The sequence below is a fragment of the Herpailurus yagouaroundi genome, unplaced genomic scaffold (assembly GCF_014898765.1).
Source record: "Herpailurus yagouaroundi ecotype Mexico unplaced genomic scaffold, PumYag 188, whole genome shotgun sequence".
Taxonomy (NCBI): Eukaryota; Metazoa; Chordata; class Mammalia; order Carnivora; family Felidae; genus Herpailurus; species Herpailurus yagouaroundi.
In genome coordinates, this window is record NW_024412419.1 from 20,907,668 (window position 1) to 20,930,954 (window position 23,287).

General features: G+C 38.2%; 1 protein-coding gene and 1 pseudogene across 2 annotated transcripts in view; one reads left to right on the top strand and one right to left on the bottom strand.

Annotated features, from left to right (window-relative positions):
* The window catches only part of ASXL2 (ASXL transcriptional regulator 2), a 137,630-nt gene that overhangs the window by 92,618 nt on the left and 21,725 nt on the right, over positions 1 to 23,287 (bottom strand). The window lies entirely within an intron of this gene.
* On the top strand, positions 21,342 to 21,424 carry LOC121044638 (uncharacterized; annotated as a pseudogene).

Below are 23,287 nucleotides of genomic sequence, written 5' to 3' on the forward strand. Positions count from 1 at the left end.
GAACTCACGGACCGCGAGATCGTGACCTGGCTGAAGTCTGACGCTTAACCGACTGCGCCACCCAGGCGCCCCAATAACTACCTTTTAAACATCAACCTTAGATGCTTCAGAAACATCTCAAACTTAGCATGTCCAAAATTTCACTTATTATCCTTGTCCAAATTAAGGCCCATATAGAAAACTGAGCCTTTATTTATTGTCTATATATTAAAATGTATACAATTACTGAAAATGAAAAAATATACACCATGGACATGGACAAATAATTCATAAAAGAGCTAATTCAACAGGATAACAATCATATGAAAATGCATTTACATATTGAAATATTTACAGATGAAATTATATGATGTCTGGAATTTGATTCAAAATTATACAGGAGGAAATTAGGACAGAGGCTTAAATATAGCAAGATTGGCTATGAGTTGGTAATTTTAAGAGCTACACAATGGGTACAAAGATATTCATTATATTATTGTCAACTTTTGTGTACACATTCAATATCCCATAATAAAATTTATGAAAAAAAAAGAACCAGAACGTTTTTTACTAACAATCAAATATAAAACTCATATTCTGTAATGTTTTTCCCCTGCTAATTTAGACAGCAAAAACATGGCAATAAGTAAACACCATGAAATGAGTATGTACACATAATCCAGTACTACTGAGATAGAAGAAAATATTCATTATGTTACTCACTAAAAAATTTAAAGGCTACTTATCCAATAACAGGACACCAAGGAAACTGGCGTATCTATACCACTTAATATTATACAGCCATAAATGAAAAGGGAACATGACTTGGGTATGGAGGCCTCCTCTCTAAGCCTCCCTCAAAACTAGATATGGAACTCAAGTTCTAGACACCAGAACGTGGTAACAGCAACAACCAGATTTTCAAAAAGCCAGAGCACGTCCCACTTTGGCCCTTTCTCTACCCCGAGGCTTTGACAATGGAGGTGACAAGGCATCCTGACCCATACAGGTAAAGCCATTCCCTAAGAATGGCAGACTACTGACTACACCTCCAGACCACTGCATGAAAGAGAAATACACATCCAATCCATTTAAGGAAGTGTTACACACAGCCAAGTCTGTGTCTAACTAATATGACTGACCAATCTATCCACGGGACACGGGACAGCAAGTGACCTTAAAACTTAAATTACATTATTCCTCTGATTTTAACACTTCTTTTAATTAGCTAAAATTGAAATCTGAATTCCTTGATAGAGCTTAAAAAATTCTACATGAAATCCTGTATCTTACTCTTCTTACATTACCTTCTTGCCCTTCTTCAAATATAACAAATTCATTCCTAACTCAGGGCCATTTGCATCTGTCCCACCTCCTGCAATGCTTTCCCCTTTAACTCTCTCCCTTCACTTCTTCAAAGAGATCCTGACCACTCTAAAATACACTCAGACACTCACAAGCAACGCCACCACCTACACACACACACACACGCACACGCACATGCACACGCACATGCAGACACACTTTATTCCCTTAGTCTGATTTTCCCCCAGCTTTAGTGAGACATAATTGACAAATACCCTTGTGTACGTTTAAAGTATACAATATGGTCATGTGATATTCTTATATATAGTTAAATGATTACATTAAGCTTTGTTAACTATCACATAGTTATTGTACACATGGTAACAATTAAAAGATCTACTTGTAGCAAATTTCACAGTTTTTCTTTTTCTTTCTTTTTTTTTTTTTTAAAGAGAAAATGCATGCATGGACAAGCACTGGGGAGGGGCAGAGGGAAAAAGAGACAGAATCTTAAGGAAGCTCCATACCCAGTGCCGGGCCCATGGCAGGGCTCAATCTCACAACCGTGAGATCATGACCTGAGCCAAAATCAAGAGTTGGATGTCCAACCAAGCCACGCAGGAGTCCCATTTCCTTAGCAAAAAAATACACAATATTGTTTACTACAATCACCATGCTGTACATTAATTAGATCACCAGAATTTATTCTTCTAATTGCTAGCTTGTATCCTTTGACCAACATCTCTCCATTTCCCCTACCCACCCCCAACTTACTCTGTTTCTGAGATCAATTTTTTTAATCTATCTATCCATCTATCCGTCCATTTTTGAGAGACAGACAGAAAGAGAGAACAAGCAGGGTTGGGACAGAGAGAGGGAGGCAGAGAATCCCAAGCAGCCTCCAAACGGTCAGCATAGAGACTGACACAGGGCTCAAACTCATGACCTGAGCCAAAACCAAGAGTCAGATTCTTAACTGACTGAGCCACCCAGGTGCTCTGATATCAACTTTTTTTAGATTCCACATATGGGACCATGCAGTATTTGTCTTTCTCTATCTGACTGCTTCACTTAGCATAAAGCTCACAAGGTTCATCCTTGTCATATACGGCAGATTTCCTTCTTTTTATGGCTGGATAGTATTCCATTGCACGCAGTAATTTTTTTTTTTTTTTTTTTCAGATCATCTGTATGACACCTAAGTTGTTTCCATGTCTCAGCTACTGTGAATAATGCTGCAATGAACACAGGGGTGCAAATACCTAAGACAGTATTTCATTTCCTTTGGATATATACCCAGAAGTGGGATTGCTGGTAGTTCTATTTTTTTTTTAATGTTTATTTATTTTTGACAGAGAGAGACAGAGCATGAGCAGGGGAGGGGCAGAGAGAGATGGGGACACAGAATCTGAAACAGGCTCCAGGCTCTGAGCTATCAGCACAGAACCCGACGCGGGGCTCGAACTCACAAACTGCAAGATCATGACCTGAGCTGAAGTCGGACGCTCAACCGACTGAGCCACCCAGGTGCCCCTGGTAGTTCTATTTTTTAAGGAACATCCATACTGTTTACCATAGTGTCTGTACCAACTTATGTGGCACAAAAAGAGTTTTTATATAGAGATATACACATAAAATATGGTCAAATAAAAACACAAAAGACTGATATACCTATTAAAACAATAAAACCTGAATTCACACAAAAAACAACTTCCTATGAAGATTATCTTCAGATGGTGCTGCCAAGATAATACATAAAATTTTTTTACATTTCTCCCTTAATTCACACATATTTATAACTGCCTTATGGTTTATAAACATCACATAGCCATTCTATTTCATTTGATCCTCACAATAATCCAAGAAGGAAAACAGGTTTAGTTATGTCTATTTTACCAGGAAGTTAAGACTCAGAGAAGTTACAATGCACAGCCTGAACTTAGATGGCAAAACTCTTAATTCCCCAAACTAGAGGATAATATTAACACTTTATACAAAGTGAAGAGTTCAGAGGTGCCTAGGTGGCTCAGTCGGTTGAGCGTCTGGCTCTTGATTTCAGCTCAGATCACGATCCCAAGGTCGTGGGATTGAGACCCACACAGGGTTCCAAGCTGGGCATAGAGCCTGCATAAGATTCTCTCTCCCTCTGCCCTTCTACAGCTCGTGCACATTCTCTCTCTCTCTCTCTCTCTCTCTCTCTCTCTCTCAAAAACAAAACAAAACAAAACAAAGAGTTCAATGATAAAAGAAATACTTATTTTGGTAACTAAAATATGCTTTGGAATGATACAAACTGCCTCTGCTGAATAGTGGGTAGGTTCTTACCTCTTGAGGCAAAAACAAAAAAACTAACAGGATTACAGAAATGTCACTTACTCTTTTGATTAAGACAGGAATAGGATGTTCAACTGTAAAGATCCAATAGAGACCTTTTTCTCACACGTCTGTTTTGAAACATGACAAAATTAGCTTAATGAAAATGTCAGCCTCTACATATGTCTATAAGTAAGTTGATATCTTAAGAAGTGGGTCCCTGGCTTTGTTTTTAGAAATGAGCAAGTACATAAAACTGAAAAACAAGATCCTGGTGGGGCCTGGGGAGATCCTAATATTTTAAAAACTGTGTTTCTCAAATTCTAGTATTAATCAGGCTAAATAAGAGTGTTTCACCAACTTCCAGTGAAATTCATGGTAGTCCACAAAGAAATTAATTCCAGGTGCTGAGTTAAATCTATATACAGTCATATACCATATGTAAAGTAACAGGGTTTCCCCAATGATAATGCATATTCATTCTAGAATACTTATTCATTTATTTATTTTAGTAATCTCTACACCCAATGTGGGGCTCAAACTTACAACCCCAAGATCAAGAGTCACATGCTCTTCTGACTGAGCCAGCCAGGTATCCCCATTCTAGAAAATTCAGAATAACAACAACAAAAAAAAACACAGGTTTTATTTCAGTGTATGTACAGAGGGCTTCTGCCATGACAGAACAGGACTTAACATGTTGGCATATCCCCTTCCAGGAGTTTTTCAGTAACATTTTACATAGTTGAGATTTCTTCTGCACATATCAGTTTGTACTATTTTAATATTATTAGAAGCCCTTTTTTGTAAATCTTGAGACATTTATTGATATATTTCATAGCAGCATAATACTCCAGTGAATATTATACACACAGAAACACTAAATCACTTAACCCATTTCCTATTGTTGCATATTAGAATCACTTAAAGGGGTGCCCAGGTGGTTCAGAGCATCTGACTCTTGGTTTCGACTCAGGTCATGATCTCACAGGTTGTGGGATGGAGCCCCACAATGGGCTCTGCAAAGTCAACTTGGAATTCTCTCTCCCTCTCTCTGCCCCTCCCCTACCAGTACACACACGGTCTCTCTCAAAATAAACAAATTTAAAAATTTTTTAAATCACTTAAAGAAGCACTATTATCATTATCCTTACACACTGGACCAACAAATGCCAAGAATGAGACAGACCCTAATTTTATCCCTGATTCTATCATTTAGAGCTCTGTGACTTTGGAAAGTCAATCTCTGAGCCTCAAATTCATCAGTAAAATGAAAATAAGAACAATATCTATAACTTATGAAAGACCATGTGCGTCAAAGAGAATATTTTATTTTGAGCAGTTTCATTTAGAACTTGGGGATAGAGGGGTGACTCAGTCGGTTAAGCATTTGACTCTGCCTCAGGTCATGATCTCACATTTCATGAGTTTGAGCCGTGCAACAGGCTCTGTACTTACAGTGTGGAGCCTGCTTCAGATCCTGTCTCCCTCTCTCTATCTCAAAAATAAACAAACATGGAGAAAAAAAAAATAGAACTTGGGGATATAGCAATTCTCAATGTGTTATTGTGTTTTTTTATTTTTTACTATAATAAATGCCAAGTGTTTCTGATTATTTTTAAAATCTTCTAACAAGTGGAATTGCTGCATAAAGTTATTTTAATATAGTCAAATTGCTACCTGCCAGATGTACGGGAGTTTCACTACACCATTAACCGGCATTTATATCATTTTAAAACTCTTTGGTAACTATTTTAAATATACATATGCTACAATTTTAAAATTTTAGTTACTAATGAGGTTGGATTTTTCATGTCATTAAACATTTATATTTCCTTTGTTGGGTGACCCTGACATAAGGCAACAAGTTACTTGATTTAAATAATAAAAATCAAATTAAAAACTAAAATTATAGGGGTGCCTGGGTGGTTCAATCAGTTAAGCATCCAACTCTTGACTTTGGCTCAGGTTGTGATCTCATGTGGGATCGAGCCCCATGTCAGACTGACAGCACGGAATTTGCTTGGGATTCTCTTTCTCCCTTTCTGCCCCTTTCCCCAGCTCATGCTCTCTCTCAAATATAAATAAACTTAAAAATATAAAAATTAAAAATAAATTATAAAATTTAACAACTACAGGGGCACTCAGCTGGCCCAGTCTTGGGTCTTAGAGTTGTGAGTTCGAGTCCCACGTTAAGCATAGAGCCTACTTACACACACACACACACACACACACACAACTTAACAACTACATCACAAGAGACCTGGTTGAACACTACAAATACACTGCTTTTATTCCATAAAAGAAAGGAGAACATTAAATGATTTTGCCAAGTCTACCTAAACAAAATGTATTTCCATCAACAAGTTAAAAGAGTAAAAATACACAACGATTAACCCAAAGCAGAAAACTACATTAAAAGCATTGTTAAGCAGATTCAGTTCCAACACAGAACTTCCCCTCAAACAATCCATTTGGTTGCCAGAAGAAAACATACTGCCACTGAAATCTCTGAGGAACTCTGTTGCTACAAGTTCTGGTTAGGAAAAGTGGGAAAATGTAGAGATTTTTGTAAACCATTCTGAAAAGCACTGGAGTTGATAAAAGAAAAACAGTTTGTACAATTGCTTGCCCTTGTCAAAAACTAGAAGGAATTTCGGGGCGCCTGGGTGGCTTGGTCGGTTAAGCGTCCGACTTCGGCTCAGGTCATGATCTCACTGTCCGTGAGTTGAAGCCCCACGTCGGGCTCTGTGCTGACCGCTCAGAGCCTGGAGCCTGTTTCAGATTCTGTGTCTCCCTCTCTCTCTGCCCCATCCCCACTCATGCTCTGTCTCTCTCTGTCTCAAAAATAAATAAACGTTAAAAAAAAAATTTAAAAAAAAAACAAAACTAGGAGGAATTTCTAAGGAAACTGATACAATCATCCCCCTGGCAATTAAATTTCATTCTGTTGGGGTACCTGGGTGGTTCGTCCATTAAGCGTCCAACCCTTGGTTTCGGCTCAGGTCATGATTTCCCCAGTTTGTGGGTTCGGGCCCCCGCGTCTAGCTCTGCCCTGAGGGCATGGAGCCTGTTTAGGATTCTCTCTCTCCCCCTCCCTCTCTGCCCCTCCCCCTCTGCCCCTTCCCAACTCACTCTCTTTCTCTCAAAATTAATTAATTAATTAATTAAATTTTTTTTTTTTTTTTTTTTTTTAATCAAAGACCTGGAGCACTGTACTGACAGCTTAGAGCCTGGAGCCTTTTTCGGATTCTGTGCCTCCTTCTCTCTCTGTCCCTCCCCTGTCTGTGCTCTGTCTCTATCTCTCTCTAAAATAAATTTTTAGGGGCGCCTGGGTGGCGCAGTCGGTTAAGCATCCGACTTCAACCAGGTCACGATCTCGCGGTCCGTGAGTTCGAGCCCCGCGTCAGGCTCTGGGCTGATGGCTCAGAGCCTGGAGCCTGTTTCCGATTCTGTGTCTCCCTCTCTCTCTGCCCCTCCCCCGTTCATGCTCTGTCTCTCTCTGTCCCAAAAATAAATAAACGTTGAAAAAAAAAAGTTTTAAAATAAATTTTTAAAAATTATTAAAAAAAAAAAAAGACCTAAAAATTTTTATACACCTTTCTAGTGAGGACTTCCCAGATTTTCTAGATATACTAGTCTTTAATGAAATAAAATAGAAGAAACCAGTTAGTTACAACTGCATAGGGGATATTTACTTTCCTTTAAAAAAAAAAAGTTTATAGGGGCGCCTGGGTGGCGCAGTCGGTTAAGCGTCCGACTTCAACCAGGTCACGATCTCGCGGTCCGGGAGTTCGAGCCCCGCGTCAGGCTCTGGGCTGATGGCTGATGGCTCAGAGCCTGGAGCCTGTTTCTGATTCTGTGTCTCCCTCTCTCTCTCTGCCCCTCCCCCGTTCATGCTCTGTCTCTGTCCCAAAAATAAATAAACGTTGAAAAAAAAAATTAAAAAAAAAAAAAAAGTTTATCACTAGTTCCTTTAAATATTAGGAACTCAAAATTAATTTTAAATTTAGAAAATTATTTGTGCTAGATTTCTCAATACTTGGAGCCATAAATCACTTAGTTTGGAGGAGAAACGAATCACTTAGTTTTCTTGAGGTGCCTGGGTGGCTCAGCTGGTAGAGCGTCCGTCTCTTCAGCTTAGGTCCTGCTCCCAGGGTCTCAGGACTAAGCCCGGCATGGAGCTTTGCACTGAGCATAGAACCTGTGAAAGATTCTCTGCCCCTAGGGGCGCCTAGGAGGCTCAGTCATTAATCACCCGACTTCGGCTCAGGTCATGATCTCATGGTTCATGGGTTTGAGCCCCACGTTGGACTCTGTGCTGACAAGCTCAGAGCCTGGAGCCTGCTTCAGATTCTGTGTCTTTCTTTCTTTCTGCCCCTCCCCCACTTGCACTCCTGTCTCTCTCTCTCAAAAATAAACATTAAAAACAAATTTTAAGCCTCAAAAAATAACTACAATTCTTTAATGTCAAATTATTTAGACATCGCCAATTTTCATGAAAAAAACAAACTTTTTTAAACAGTTAGATTGCTCAAATCAGTATTCAAAGACCCAAACATATCACATTTGATTAACACATGTCTTAAACTCCCTTCGAATCTATAGATTTCTTCCATTTTTCTTCCAATTTATTTACTGAAGAAACCGGGTAGATTGTGCTATAGTTTCCCACATTTCCGTATTTTGTTAATTGTATAGTACTCTGTCCCTCATATTTCCTGAATATTAGAATTAACACCTAGAGACTGGCTCAGATTTGTATTTTATTTTAGCAAAAACACTTCATAGGCAGTGTTTGAGACTTCCTATCACACCACGTCAGAACAAAATATCTGTGGTCTCTTTTTTTGAAATGACTTCTATAGAGTTTCATATTATAAACTACAAGCTATTTTATACTATAAAGTATTTAAAAGTTTCCCATAAGCATTCCTACCTAATTGTTTTAGTACCCATAATGATCACTACCTAGACTAGTTATGTTATTTAGGTGTCCAAAAATGGTGATAAGTCTATCATTCCTTCTTCATTCATTAGCTAAAATCCTTCCAAAAAGAAACGTTTTCCTCCATCTACTTTTTGGTTACCTGAAAGAGAATTCATACAGACAAGGGTAAGTGTTTGATTTTGTCCTATTTAATAATTTTCAGAGTAATTACCCAACTTTCCTAGTATGCTCCAAAGGGAACCAGTGAAGTTGGGTTGTTTGTTTGAAGCATCATTAGGAATATTATGAATATCATTTTATGAAATATCATTACAAATTAATGTATTTCTGTGATTTAATAACTGTTTCCTCACTTGTAAACTGGTTATTCATGACCACTGTCTACTTAGTATACATACCATTTGTATGAGTTCTATTTTCACATTCAATATATTAAAACTTTAAAATGAATACTAAAACTTTTGCTGTCACATTTATTGCAAAGATTTTTTCCAGTTTATCCTTTATCTTTTCATTACTGCTATTTTTACATGGAGGTTTTTATTAACTTCATGTATTATAACTGGTCTTCTCTTTTTATTTCCTTTTTTTTTTTCTGGTAGCTTTTTGGTCTCAATGTTTATTCATTTATTTAGAGAGACAGAAACCACATGCATCAGGAGGGGCACAGAGAGAAGGGGTGGGGGGGACAATCCCAAGCATGCTGTGCACTATCAGCATGGAGCCTTATGCAGGGCTCAAACACACGAACTGTGAGATCATGACCTGAGTCGAAATCAAGAGTTGGACACTCAACCAACTGAACCACCTAAGCACCCCTCTTTTGATTTTCTTTAGCACTTCTACATTTTATATCTTCCCTCCCTTAGATAGCTTAATATTTTTCCAACTTTTCATTTACATTTAACTTTTAATTCACTTAATCACTTAATTTTTAATAAGAAAATATGCATTATGCATAGACAGAGTAAGAAAAATGTGCAGATACACTAGATACATTACTATTACAATACTATTACTACATTGTATTACTATTACATTATTTTACCAGAAAGACCATAGTAGTTTTACAAAACATTTAGCTTACTTTAACCACAGGAGGGCAGTGTTTATCAAACAAAAATAGCATTCCTTTGGCATTGTTCATGGAACTAGAAACACAATTTGTAGAAACTACTTTATGACAATCAGAATAGCTTCTCAGAAGAATTTTTTATTTTACTGTAAGCTCTACACCTAATGTGGGGCTTGAACTCATGACCCCAAGATCAAGAGTTGCATGCTCTACAACTGAGTCAGCCAGGCACCTCTGCTCAGAAGAATTAAAATTAACATCACACTGAATTAAAGCATGATAAAATAAAAATGTTAAAGTGTTCCTGAAACATCTATTTCTTGGGTGCCTGGGTGGCTCAGTCGGTTAAGTGCCCAACTCTTAAGTCTCAGATCATGTTTAACCTCAGGGTCGTGAGTTCAAACCCCATGTTGGGCTCCATGCTGGGCATGGAGCCTACTTTAAAAAATTAAAACATCTATTTTATAAAAAAGCATCTATTTCTTTATTTGCAGATTCTCACATCCAGCTAATAAGATATTAAAATTATACTTTCTAAGTACCAAGAAAAATCTAGACAGCCCCTAAGATTCAAGTTTAACTCTAGCATAAACAACAGCATTTCAATTATTGATGCACTCATGAGTTCCTTCCAGATATGCATATATGCAGAGCCTGAATTTTGTATAATCTAGGTGATTTTATCTTGCATTTAAAATGTGCAGATAGGGGGGCGCCTAGGTGGCACAGTCGGTTAAGCGTCCGACTTCAGCCAGGTCACGATCTCGCGGTCCGTGAGTTTGAGCCCCGCGTCAGGCTCTGGGCTGATGGCTCAGAGCCTGGAGCCTGTTTCCGATTCTGTGTCTCCCTCTCTCTCTGCCCCTCCCCCGTTCATGCTCTGTCTCTCTCTGTCCCAAAAATAAATAAACGTTGATAAAATGTGCAGATAAAAATATGATAATCTTTATAGATTTAAATCAGTGTTATATGGCTTACTTACTAAGCTTCAATTAGTGTTAACTAATTAGTTTCAATTAGTGTAACTAAAGTCATAGTAATGAATAAGGTCACCCAGGAAATATGCAGAATGATGTAAGCCTATACTACAAAACCAATATACCAATGTGTAAGAGTCAGAGAAGAAAAACCAGCCATTAAGTAAGGAGTGGCTAGAGGACTAAGAAGAAAATCAGAAGAACATGGTGCCTCAGAAAAGACAAAACATTCTAAGAACGATGAAGTGGTCAATCATGTCAAAAACTGCCTACAAACTGAGACAACTTCAAAATCCCCTGTATTTAGCAACAAGGAACCCCCTTTTTTTAATGTTTTTTTTTGAGAGAGACAAAAAGAGAGAGAGAGAGCACACGCGTGCACAAGCAGGGGAGGGGCGGAGAAAGAGGGAGACACAGAATCCAGAGCAGTCTCCAGGCTCCAAGCTATCAGCACAAACCCCAACACAGGCCTCGAACTCATGAAACATGAGGTCATGACCTGAGCCGAAGTCAGACAGTTAACTGACTGAGCCACACTGGTGCCCCAACAAAGAGCTCTTTAATTAGTTTTACAAGTTCAGATTCCACTTAACCAAGAGAGAAGAAATCAAACTTGACAGGGCCTAGCACTGAATGGGAGGTCCAGAAGTGGTGACAGGGAATTGAAACAACTCTTCCTAAAACAGTGAAGGAAATGTGGAGTCAAGGAAAAATTGCGTAGTCAAATGGACTTGAACAAGTTTCACGGAACCAGGATAAAAGGAAAGAGAAGCATCCCTAGCTATCCAATTCTCCCCACCTCAAATAGACAAATAGATTATTCAGATCAAGTTTGACAAATCCTCCATTACCCAAACTTGTGCTACTTATAATTTGACACTTGAAACAAGATGAATCAAGAGGATGCAGTATCCCCACCTAACTAACTATGCAAACACTACGTGAGTTTAGAAGCTAAACAGAAAGTAACAATACATGCAATTTAGAAGGAATAACTAATAGAGCCAAATATCTGAAAAGGAAAGACAGAAAAGGACCTTACCTGGCTGCTTAGCAGTATCTGTTGATCACTAACTCTGTCCTGAGATGCACTCAGCTCAGCTCTGTTACACCAGACTCTCCTTGTTTCCCTCCTACCCTCTCCACCAGTGACTTTTTATTCTCCACAGTATTTTAATAATGATCTCTTTCAGAATTCTCTTAATTTCTAACCTCTTTGCACATTTCCATCCTCTCACGGTTTCAAAAATCAATACGCTCCTACAGCAGCATTCTATATACACCCCTCATAGTTCTTATCATACTGTATTTATTATAACTGCATTTTAAATCATCTGTCTTACCCACTGGTACATAAGCTCCATAAGAGCTGAGACCTTCTGTTTTCTTCATATAGTATCCTTAGTGCCTATCATATACTAAGTGTAAAACGTGAGGGTTGACTGGCGGATTCAGGAACACAGACGGTAAGACTGGCTCCATAAAAATTAAGTTTTTTTTAAACAAGAAAGGATGAAAGGTGAATGCAAATGCAAATAAGTTTGTAGATTCAGGGACAGAAACTTAAATGTAAGAAGCGGCTGAGAATATTTAAATACAAAGAGGCAGGGGTGCCTGGGTGGCTCAGTCTGTTGGGCATCTGACTTCGGCTCAGGTCATGATCTCACAGTTTGTGGGTCCGAGCCCCACGTCAGGCTCTGTGCTGACAGCTCGGAGCCTGGAGCCTGCTTTGGATTCTCTGTCTCCCTTCCCTCTCTGTCTTCTCCTCTCCCGCTTGTGCTCTGTCTCTCTCTCTCTCTCTCTCTCTCTCAAAAATAAATAAACATTAATAAAAAAGATTTTTTTAATACAAAGAGGCAGCTACAGATAGCCAGATAGCTATATGGGCTACATATAGCTACATATATGGGCCCATATAGCTACAGATAGGGGCCCAGATAGCTACAGATAGCTATATGGGCTGGCTTCTCAAGCTCACAAGTACAGTTTTACCTAAAAGTCCCTCAGTTCTGAACAGCTCTATCAAGTTATTCTGCTCTACATTAGGTTATTTTTATCTGATTATCCAAGAAGTCTGTATGTTATGTACACTCCCTAGTTCAGCAAAAAAAAAAAGAAAAAAGAAAAAAGAAAGTTCCCAAAAGTTCATTCTCTCAAAATTCTGAAGATTTAATACTTATCTAGAATTTAAGTGCCAGGTACCGTTTTAAGTGCTTTACATACATTAGCTCATTTAATCTTTACAATAAACCTACGAGGTAGATGCCAATATGGCATTTTTTTCAGATGTGAAAACTTTGGCACAGGAAAAATAAGTAATTTGCCCAAGGTCACATCAGCCAGCAAGTGATGGAGGACAAGACTCTTTGCTCCTAAGCATTATGCTATACTGCCTCCCTCAATCAGTTACACATCCATACCACTTCTAAATTTAATTCTCACTGTAAACACACAATCACTAACTGTCTAAGTGCCAAAACCTGAGACTGCAAAGATGAATAAGAAACAAGCCCTGGGACCCCTGAATGGCTCAGTTGGTTGAGCGTCTGACTCGATTGCAGCTCAGGTCATGATCCCAGGGTTGTGGGACTGAGCCCAGAGTCCAGCTCTGTAATGAGCATGGAGCCTGCTTAAAATTCTTTCTCTCTCCCTCTGCCCCTCTCCCCAGATCACACTCGCTCTCTTGCTCTCTCTCTCTCTCTCTCTCTCTCAAAAAAAAAAAAAACAAAAAAAACAAGCAAGCCCAGTTGACAACTAGAGTAGAGAAAGAATGGCAGAAAGGAGAGACAGACAACTATGAGAGAAGAAATACTAAAAGGATGTAAAGGACTACAGAGGGGTGCCTGGGTGGCTCAGTTGATTAAGTTTCCAACTTTGGCTCAGGTCATGATCTCACAGTCTGTGAGTTCAAGGCCAGTGTCGGGCTCTGTGCTGACAGCTCAGAGCCTGGAGCCTGCTCCAGATTCTGTGTCTCCCTCTCTCTCTGTTCCTACCCCACTTGCACTCCCTCTCTCTCTCTCTTTCTCGCTCTCAAAAATAAATAAACATCATAAAAAAAATATATATGGAAGCAAAAGTAAAGAACATTTCATTCTTCCTATAAAAATTATGCAGTATTTCAAATACAGAGGAAACTACAAAATAAAAGAACACTTATGCACTGACTAGGAAACTTTGTCAAATCTGCAAAGGAAAATGAAGGAACTTTTTCTTTTTTTAAAGCGAGAGCATGTATGTGCACAAGAGTGGGGGAGGAGCAGAGAGAGAATCTCAAGCAGGCTCCGGGCTCAGCGAGGAGCCCAACACGGGGCTCAATCCCACGACCCTAGGTTCATGACTTGAGCCAAAAATCAAGAGTCAGACACTCCACTGACTGAGCCACCCAGGCACCCCAAAGGAGCTTTTTGAAAAGATAGATATGTTCTATACTTTGACTAGGGTGGTGGTCACATGGATGCATACATTTGTCAAAATGAATTCAGCTATACTTTTAAGATGTATACATTGTAGTATATAAATATTACACCTCAAAAAAGCTGGCATATACCTCAATAAGTTGATTTTTAAAGGAATTAAACCAAAATGAAGGAATACTGGAAAAATACGCCACACTCCCTGAAATTCAAGAGTAAGCACAAATTAAGGAAAAAAACAAATTTGAAAATGGGTTAGGGTGGAAATTACAGTTTGTATTAAACTCCACTTATTCACATCTGAGATACTGTCTTAATACCTGAAATGACCAAAATAACAGAAGCAGTGAAAGGATATCCAACAGAAAAAGTTAGGGAAAGAGGGGTGAGAAACAGAAAGGATAAAGTTCTCTGTTTAGCGGGGGGGGGGGGCGCCCTCATTAAAACCTTAGGAGGAAAAAAGATACTGCATCAATTGTAGCCATCAAACAAAAATAAAAAAAGAATGCCAAGAGATGGTAGGCAATACACAATAGGCCCTGGCTGTTAGGCAAGTTAGCATTCTAATGGTAGAAACAGACAACAAATATGTAAGAAAAAAAATTTTTTCTTCACATAGTGGTAAGTGCAATACACAAAGTAAAACAGGATAATAAGGTTGACAGTGAATGGGAAAAGAGATAAATCCACTGAGTAATCAGGCCTCAGTGACTACCCAACATTTAAGCTGAGAACTGATGACATGTTGCCAGGCATGGGAATATTTGAGGGCAAAACAAGAGCCATGAAAAGCCATGATAAGTTTTAGTTTATTTAGCCACATGGAAAATAAAATTCAGGAGTGCGTGGGTGGCTCAGTCAGTTAAGCGTCTGACTCTTGATTTCAGCTCAGGTCATGATCTCGAGTTTCATGCGTTCGAGCCCCATGTTAGGCTCGGTACTGATGGTGCAGAGCCTGCTTGGGATGCTCTCTCTCTCTCTGCCCCTCCCATGCGTGATCTCTCTGTCTCTCAAAATAAAAACATAAACTTAAAAAAAAAAAAAAAGAATATTCAAACTCAATATTTCATCAGGGTGGTTTTACTTAAAAAAGAAAAAAAAAGAACAGATACCACATTTAAAGAAAACAAAAAATATACAGCGAAAAGTTTCATTCCTTTCCCCGCCTCACCTTCAACCCCTTCATGTACCCCCCCATCTCTTACTCAGACACTCAGTTTCTTATGTAGCCTCCTAACATTAAAGCAATCATGAACAAACACAAATATATTTATCTTCTTTCACTTTTACACACAAAAGGCAGTAAGTCACACACAATACTCAATACATGACCTTTTTTAGTTAGTGTATCTTGAAGGACCCTATGTGTATATAGAAAGCAACTATTCCTTTTTATAGTTGCATAATATTCCATTGTGTAATTATACTACTATTTACTTAACCATTTCCTAATGATAGATTTGGGAACTGTTTCCCATTTTTGCATAGTATACAGCAGAAACAGGTGGTGCCCTGTATCACATCCCCTCAGCCCAAGGGAAATTCAGCCACATATGCTGTGGACAGTTCCCACTTACAATGACAGTGTCCCACCTCATGCTGAGAGTAGCCTATCCCAAGGGTCCATGAGTCTCTCCACTTTTCTGCCTCAGGGCTTTCTCCAAAGCCACGAAAGCCCAAATAGCAGCAAGGCAGCTCACGAGTCCAGGGAAGTCAGCAACCTTACCAGAAATCCTAAACCAACTGCCAGGGTGAACAAATGCTCCAGACTGTCTTAAACCACTCCGTACATATGCAACAGACCCACAAATGAGGAAGTCATAGAGGCAGGGATGAAGGTTATTTATAAGCCCAACAGCATAGAGGCTTCCTCTCATGAAAACTGATAAACCTTAACTACTGTTCCTGCTAAGTGTCCAAAACGTGTCATCAACAAAGGCCTACTCTGAGTCCCTCAAAGAGATGAGCCAGCTAACAAAGGAAAAGGAACAGAATAGGAAACCAATGCTGGTAGTACCACTGTACAAATGTGTTACTATCAAAAAAGAATTTATGTAAAAGGATTCTATGTCTAAGATAAAAAGTAGGTTCTAAATTCTATCAGGATTGTCACCATCCCTGATAAAAATTTCCAACAAAATGAAGTAAGCTAGGTGTTCCTGGGTGGCTCGGTCAGTTGAGTGTCCAACTCTTATTTCAGCTCTGATCGTGATCCCAGGGTTGTGGGATCGAGCCCCACATCAGGCTCCGCACTGAGGGTGGAGCCTGCTTAGGACTTTCTCTCTCTCTCCCTCTGCTCCTCTCCCTGACTGTTCTCTCTCTCTCTCTCTCTCTCTCTCTCTCTCTCTCTCAAATAAAAAAGGGAGAAAAAATAAGTTAAAAAAAATGAAGTGAGCTAAGCCATACACTAAAAAAAAATGAAGCTAGTAGAGCAACCACTATCCTAATTAGAGTTAAGGTGCCCCTCTCTCTCAATCTTTCCTCTACAATTCTCATGTATGACTGCAAGACAGAGATAAGAGTATATGAATAAGAAAATGAGTAAGGTTGATTTCAAAGATATACCAAATTTCAAACTCCAAAAACTTCTACTTTATCTCCCAATCACTAGTAAAATGGTTAGCAAAATTGCCTATTAGGAAGCTTCAATAATTACAAAAACCATAAAATGTTCTTTTTGTTGTGATTATAATGCAATAAAATCATAGATTATAAAAAATAAAATAAGTCCTTAAAACTGTTTTTTATCTCAACCCCAAAAAAAGTCTTGGACCAACAGGGAAATCACAACTATAATATCCAGAGAAAAGAAGTAAGTGAAAGGTATAATTATGGAAAAGAAGGAAGCAATTTATTATTTTTAAAAGTACTTCTCTGGGGCGCCTGGGTGGCTCAGTCGGTTAAGTGGCCAACTTCGGCTCAGGTCATGATCTCGTGGTCCATGAGTTCGAGCCCCACGACAGGCTCTGTGCTGACAGCTCAGAGCCTGAAGCCTGTTTCGGATTCTGTGTCTCACTCTCTCTCTGACCCTCCCCCATTCATGCTCTGTCTCTCTCTGTCTCAAAAATAAATAAACGTTAAAAAAAAATTTTTTTAATAAAAAATAAAAAAAAATAAAAGTACTTCTCTTATTCTCTTAAACTACTTGAATTTTTTTTTTTTACCATATTGATTTCAACAATATCTAAGCACCTTCTATACAGCAGACGCTTGAACAACATGGGTTTGAACTACACAACTCCACTTACATGCAGACTTTTTTTGGATACATACAGCAGAGTACTGTAGATGTATTTTCTCTCATGATCTTCTTAACGTTTTCTTTTCTCTGACTTACATTATTATAAGAACACAGTATGTAATACATGTAACATACAAAATATGTGTTAATCAACTGTTGGTTTATTGGTAAGGCTTCCATCAGTAGTAGACTATAAGTAGTTAAGTTTTGGGGGAGTCCAAAGTAATACTCAGATTTTCAACTGCACGGGGAATCAGCACCCCTAACCCATGTTATTCAAGGATCAACTATAGTTCGATCACATAACAAGGCATCTAAAATATCCAGATTTATACTCTCCCATCCTCAATATACTATCTTCACTGGATTAAGTTAATCCAATTCCACTGTCTCAAAAATCATTCTCACGTACACCTTTGGTAATGAATCTTTCCTCATTTAAAATCCCCTTTTCTTCCCAGACCCATATGAAAATTTAACCTTTTTTAGGGGTTCATATCCCTTTGAAAGTCCGGTGATAGCTATGAAAACTCTTCTAAGGAGGGGAAAAAAAAGTTTATGGTTAGTTTCTGTGGATGACCAGATCCCATGAAGTTTAAGGTACATTTGTGATTTTAACCATTTATGTACCATTCAACATTTCTCTGGTTAAAAGGCCCTGATTCACCTTTGGAGACCCACCTCCTTCCTCCATTCTCAATCCATATGGTGGGAACCAACACTAGCAATAAAGCAAGAAAAAAAAGCACTTTCCAACCTCTTGGCCATAGTAATTCACTTAGAAATGGACAGAAGACTCAAACTAAGGCTGCAGGAGCAGAATCACAGGAACTACTGACTTAAACTTGAATGATGGGACACTGAAGCTAACAGCTTTCAAACATCCAAAAGACCAACAAAAGAGATAGGGAGGTAGTGAGGAAGGGAGGGAGGAAGGAAGGGAGGGAAAGAGAGAGAGAGAGAGAGAAAAAGAATATCTTCACAATGCCCCCCCTTTTTTTAAAAATATAATTTATTGTCAAATTGGCTAACATATAGTGTGTAAAGTGTGCTCTTGATTTTGGGGGTAGATTCCCATGGTTCATTGCTCACATACAACACCCAGTGCTCATCCCAACAAGTGTCTTCCTTAATGCCCTCTACCATTTTCAAAAACAATCCTGACATAGAGCCCATCCCTAGATCAAGATTAAGAACTCCTAAAATAGGTAAATCTATTCTGAATCCATACACATGGGTTCCAGTAAAGCTAATAATGGCAAATACACTGGCAATAATTAGAGCCTACTAGTCACAAAAGGCTTTTAACCTAGTATAGGAGAAAAAAAATTATGTTTTTTAAGCTTTGTAAATTACTGAACTATATGATGAAATATTCCCAAAGTCAGTGAAAGCAAATGCCTTAAGACAAAGCAATTGTCTTAAGACTGAAGAATTTTATAGATGTCAAACACAACCTGGACTTCCATATCCTTGTTCAAAAGAACCAAGTTAAAGTCTCACCTCACTCATGAAGTCACTCACATCCTCAATGACACCCTTCCTTCTCAACTTTAGGTACTCAAAATTGGCAATTTTGGCATTTAATTGTATACATATTTTTATCATTCCTGCTTATTTTAGTCTCTAACTCTTGTCTCCACATAGTGAAATGCACTTATTCACTGAGACAAAATAGTCAAGGTTTTAATCAAAAGAGAACTAGAAAAAAATCTGAAGAGGACAGATGAGCAAGAAATTCCAACTTAGATTTACTGGATTTCACCTTTCTTTCAGAAGAAAACTCAAGAGTTTTCCTCTGTGATTAATATCACCACCACCACAACAGCCCCACAGAAGTACAATTTCCTTTATTCTTTTTTAGTTTTATTATTAATTTTGAGAGATGTACAAGCATGGGGGAGGGGCAGAGAGGGAGAGAGAGAATTCAAAGTGGGTGGGTTCTGTGCTGTCAGCACACGGAGCTCATGGAGCTCATTCCCATGAACCGTGAAATCATGACCTGAGCATAAATCAAGAGCTCGAAGCCTAACAATTAAGCCACCCCCAGGCACCCCCAGAGGTACAATTTCTATTTAAAGCTCCATGAAAAAAGTGAGTCAAAATACCTTTTTTTCTGCCTTTGCAAAGTTTAAAAAAGAAAAAAAAAAAAAAGCAACTGGAGGCACTGTAAAAAGAGAGCTTTATTAAATATTAAGGGAAAAGTTGCACAACACAAGGAAGGAAAAGACAACACAATTTGCAGTCACTTTCATATGAGCAGATTTCTGAATCTCACCATGATGACCTTCTAATACCAATACTCCCTGCTCTTGCTTCCACCCTTCTAACCCCTTAGGAGCTGACAGGAGGTCTAGTGAACCACTAGAATTCATGAAAGAAATGAGTCATCATTCCTCCACAATAAGTCCAGTGTTACCTCGAGGTCAGTGACCATGTTACATACCAATGATTCTCCACAAATCAAAAGAAGACTAAGTCAGGAGGGGGGGGACAAGTGCAAATCAATTAGGCCGAAATACTAATGGTGGTTGCCACTGGGTAGTGAGGACAGTGGGTGATTTTTTTCCTTTTAACCCTCCCCACATTTTCTATCATGTGCAAGTATTTTTACCCACAAATGGGTTTGGGTTTTTTTTTCATTATTATGCAGTCACATCTTTGCCTTTATGGATTCTGCTTTTGTTAAGTATGCTTTCCATAGAATGACACAAAACCAGAGAAACAGGAGGAGAAATATTACCAAATGTGACTACATAAAAATGAAAAACTTGGTACCGTATGTATGCACATGTACACACACAAACCCATAAACAAAGTCTAAATAAAAACCAGGAAAATATATCACACACAGAAAAAGCTGTTATAAATAAATGAGAAAGGGGTGCCTGGGTGGTGCAGTAGGTTAAGCCTCTAATGGTTCGTGCGTTCAAGCCCCATATCGGGCTTTGCGCTGATGGTGCGGAGCCTGCTTGGGATTCTGTCTCTCCTTCTCTCTGCCCCTACCCAGCTTGTGCACACTCTCTCTCTCTCTAAATAAACTTAAATTTTTTTAAATAAATGAGAAAAAAAAACCAGCAATTGAAAGAAAGAAAGAAAGGAAGGAAGGAAGGAAGGAAGGAAGGGAGGAAGGAAGGAAGGAAGGAAGGAAGGAAGGAAGGAAGGAAGGAAGGAAGGAAGGGAAAACTGGCAAAGGATATAAAAAGGTAGTTTAGAGAAACAAATACAAGTGGTCAGTAAACATCAGAAGATGCTCAACCACAGTCATGCAACCATAAATACAGAAATTGAAATCAAACCAGATTTTTTTCATCTACTGAGTTTGCAAAAATGAAAAGGTATGAAAAGCCCATTATTTGTCAGCATATGAGAAACAGGTATTGTCATCCATTACTGTAAAATGGCACAACATTTTGAAGCACAATTTGGTACTCTCCAGCCCTGATTGGGTACATCTCTGACCCACCAATTATAATATAAAAATTAACTATATGGCTATATTCTTACAAGAACACAAATAATACATACAACATTTACTTAAACTATGTTTATAACATGGTAAAACTGGAATGGCCTAAATTCCAGTAAGTTATTAGGAAAATAGATTTCTAATTAACCAAATAGAAGAATATGCCATCAAAGAGAGCAATGTGGACACTAAAATAAGAGACAACAAAAGTAAAAAGAGACAAAATGAACTACATTAAAATTTAAAATCTATGCATCAAGGGACACAGTCACAACAGTGCAAAGCTGACCTACAGAACTGGAGAAAATATTTGCAAATCATATATGTTAAAGAGTTGATATTCAGAATAGTGTTTGCTTCAGCAGCACCTGTTCTAAAATTGGAATGATACAAGCAAGGGGCATCTGGGTGGCTCAGTCAGTTAAGCATCTTGAGTTCGGCTCAGATCACGATCTCATGGTTCAGGAGTTCTACCTCCACATCGGGCTCTGCACTGATGACACAGAGCCTGCTTGGGATTCTCCTTCTCCCTTTTTCTCTCTCCTTCCCCCACTCATGCTCTCTCTCTCAAAAAAAAAAAAAAAAAAGAACATTTTTTTAATGTAAAAAAATAAAGTAAAATTAAAAAAATAAAATTGGAACAATACAGTGAAAATTAGCATGTCCCCTACGACATACATATTTGTGAAGCATTTTTTTTTTAAATCAAAGACATCCAGATGGCTAACAGACACATGAAAATATATTCAACATCACTCATCATCAGGTAAATACAAATCAAAATCACAATGAGATACCACCTCACATCTGTCAGAATGGCTAAAATTAACAACACAAGAAAAAATAGATGTTGGCAAGGATGGAGAAAGGGGAACCCTCTTACACTGTTGATGGGAATGTAAACTGGTACACGCACTCTGGAAAACAGTATGGAGGTTCCTCAAAAAGCTAAATATAGAACTACTCTAGGATCCAGCAACTGCACTATCTAGGTATTTACACAAAGGATATGAAAATACTAATTTGAAGGGATACATGTTTATAGCAGCATTATCAACAATTATCAACAATAGACAAATTATGGAAATAGTCTTAAGTGTCCATCGACTGATGAATGCATAAAGAAGCTTTGGTATATACATACGATGGAATATTACTCAGCCATAAAAAAGAATGAAATCTTGCCATTTGCAACAAGATGAATGGAGCTACAGTGTATCATGCTAAGCCATGCTAAGGGAAATAAGTCAGTCAGAGAAAGACAAACACTGTATGATTTCACTCAGGTGGAATTTAAGAAAAACAGATGAGCATATGGGAAAGGGGGGAAAAAAGAGAGGTAAAGCATAAAATACACTCTTTACTATAGAGAACAAACTGAGGGTTGCTGGAGAGGAGGTGGACAGAGGGATGGGTTGAATGGGTGATGGGCATTAAGGAGGGCACTTGTGAGGAGCACTGGGTATTACATGTAAGTTATAAGTCACTAAATTCTACTCCTGAAATCAACACAGCTTATGTTAACTAGCTGTAATTTAAATAAAAACTTGAAAGTATGTACACACACACACGCGCGCGCATTTAATATTCAGAATATATACAGAACTACAACTCAAGAAAACAAAAAGCAAAAAACAAAAAAAAAAAAAAACCTCAAAAACGGGCAGAGGACTGAACAGAAATTTCTCCAAAGGAGATATACAAATGGCCAAAAAAGCATATGAAAAGATGTTCAATAGCACTAATCATTAGGAAAATGCAAACCAAAACTACAATGCAATATCAATCATATCCACTAGGATGGCTGCTTTCAAAACAAAACAAACAAGAAAAACAGAAAATGACAAGTGTTGATAAGGACGTAGAAAAAATGGAACCTGTACACTGTTGACAAAAAATAGCATAGCAGTTCCTCAAAAAATTACAAATAGAATCATAATACGAATGCAGCAGTATCATTCCTGGTTACATATCCAAAAGAATCAAAACCAAGGTCTCTCAAAGAGATACGTGTACACCATGTTCATAGCAGTATTATCAAATAGCCAAAAGGCAGAAGTGCCCACTGACAGATGAGTAAACAAAATATGATGTACACATACAATGGAATACTATTTGGCCTTAAAAAGGAAACTCTGGCACATGCTACAAGATGATGGAAGCTTGAGTACAATATACCAAGTTAAAAAAAGCAAATCATGAAATGACAAACATTGTATGATTTCACTTATACAAGGTATCTAGAATAGTCAAACTCATAGAAATGTAAAACAGAATGGTAGCTGCCAGGTACTGTGTGGGGAGGAAAAATGGGGAATTGTTTACTGAGTACAGAATATCAGTTTTCTAAGATGAGAAAGTTTTAGAAATACGTCACATAACAATGTGCATATATTTAACACTATTGAACTGCATATTCTAAGTAAACCTTATGTCATACATTATTTTACCACCACTTTTTAAAAAGAGCATGTGGATAGATGGAAAGATAGGAAATGTTAATGACAGATTCTAGGTGGTAGATATGTGGTTATTTTCTGTAAAACTTTCAACTTTGCTGTATTTAT